General features: G+C 45.6%; 1 pseudogene; it reads right to left on the minus strand.

Annotated features, from left to right (window-relative positions):
* Positions 1-796: 796 nt before the first annotated feature.
* LOC116100037 lies at positions 797-1,262 on the minus strand (annotated as a pseudogene).
* Between the last annotated feature and the right edge of the window lie 909 nt (positions 1,263-2,171).

Below are 2,171 nucleotides of genomic sequence, written 5' to 3' on the forward strand. Positions count from 1 at the left end.
CTATGTCTAAGTTGCATTCCGGCTCCACTTTAGAGCAGTCGCCTCGCTTAAGATGCTGCTGATACATCCCTCCCAAAGGCCTCGGGAGCTTTCTGAACACATACCAGAGCCGGGTCTTATACACGCCTGTTATCCCAGCACTAGGGAAGCTGAGTCCTGAGGGAAGTCAGGAGTTTTGAGACCAGACTGAGCCTCTCTGTTAAGACTGTTTCAAACAAACAAGCACGCAAACAGAAGAAAACAGAATTTTGATCGTCATTTTCAAGTTCCTTCGATAAGACAGTAACTTCCCCCCTTCCCCCACCTAATTCAACTAAAAGCTGCCTAACGAGATCGGAGGTGCCTGATTTCTGCCTTCATAGGTCCTCCAGGAAACTGCAAGGTCCCAAGAAAAGGCCTGGCCTCGAAGAGGAGAAAAATAAGGACCCTAAGAAAGATGTAACCTCTCTAGGAGTCAGTCGCTGAGCTGGTATAGTGTGTGTGTGTGTGTGTGTGTGTGTGTGTGTGTGTGTGTCAGTGCTTCAGAGAGAACCCAGGAGCTCACATTTTAGCAGAGTAGCAGCCCCAGCCCTGTAATTCTTTCTCCCCATATTCATAGCTCTTCTTCTCACCCAGCCCAGTGCCTGGTTCCTTATTCCAGCATGGATTAAGCAATCCATGTTCTGAAGATTTAGGGCAATTGTGTTTTCTTTCTTTCTTTTTTCTTTCTTTTTTTTCTTTTTTCTTTTTCTTTTCCTTTTCCTTTTAGAGATCTGAAGTGATTTTACCTTTATTTCCTTCACTTTAAAGCCAATCATTAAATTTCACAGTGATTTCTGTGGTGGGGCAGAAGGAAGGCCCTACTGGCAGGTGGGTGATGTTCCGAGAGCACCACCGACTTGAGGATCTTTGTGGTGATAGACGGCAGCACCCGCTCATCATAGTCCTCACCAATGCTGGTGTAGATATGAGGAAGCTGGCTGGCCACTGGCTGGAAGAGGATGCACAGTGTGATGTTGATGTTCTGCAAGTCTTTGCTACCGGTGATGACCGGTACATTCCATGGTCGAGAACGGCAGTCAAAGATAATTGGTTTCTGTACCCAAGGGATGAGAAAGTGAGTCCCTTCCCCTACCACAATGTCCTGTACGCCAGGGAATCGGTCAAAGATGACAGCTCTGTGTCCAGCATCCACATTATATAAAGCAGAGTTCACCACGCCTCCTGCAACTGCTAACGCCAAGGCAGAACTTTCCGATGGACTCAAACACTTTGGCAGCCATGACTCCTTCCCACACCTGCTTTCACTCTGACCTCCACAATTATTCCCCAGCCTCACATACTGTCGTGTTTTCTTAAGATAAAATTGTTTCCCTGTCTAAGATGCAACCTCACTGAAGCTGCTGTGTGAGAAATTGCCTTTTGTTTTCTTAAAGTGTGTAGCTCTTGTCAATGACTGCTAAGTCTCCAAATAGAACTCTCCTCTGCCAAGCATTGAAGGTCTAAGTATGAAGATAACTATGATCTTTGGGTGCTGCCCTTAGTCCCAACTTTACTGAAAATTTGGGGGAGTCTGGGTGGAGCTATCACATTACTGGGGTATAGAAGGAATGCTAGAGATTGAAGAAAAGGAGAAGCTTTGATTTAGAAGTGTTAGGCAGCTATGGGTGGGACTTTGGGATAGGATACAGGCTTGGTGTTTGGGGTTTGAATCCCAGCAGTGAAAAAGAATATCAGTACCAGGAGCTGAAGAGGAAGGGGTGGATATGGGGTATTTTAGGGAAAGAATACAGCTTTCCATCTGTAAGATAAATGCTTAGTCAACATCTAGGCTACAAGGGTTAAAGAAGTTAAAGTAAATCATCCTCGGGGAATGAGATGGGTTATAAAACCGAATACACATGTAAAAAGAAAACAAAGAGAAGTTGGGATTTCCCCCTTTAAAAATATGTAGCGAGAATGTTCCTATGTAGGAGTAGTACTTCAGGGACCAAGACGCACAAGACAAGATGCCTGCTAGTGGCAATGTGCACACTACTAGAAGATTGCAAACAAAATCAAATGATCACACAGAATGTGATCCTGACCCGGCAAGGTGGCACGTGCCCTTAGTCCCCAAACTCAGGAGGCAGAGAGAGACGACAGGGCAGATGCCTGGGTTCAAATGTGGATCTGTGCACTGTGAGCAGGAT

The sequence above is a fragment of the Mastomys coucha genome, unplaced genomic scaffold (assembly GCF_008632895.1).
Source record: "Mastomys coucha isolate ucsf_1 unplaced genomic scaffold, UCSF_Mcou_1 pScaffold20, whole genome shotgun sequence".
NCBI lineage: Eukaryota > Metazoa > Chordata > Mammalia > Rodentia > Muridae > Mastomys > Mastomys coucha.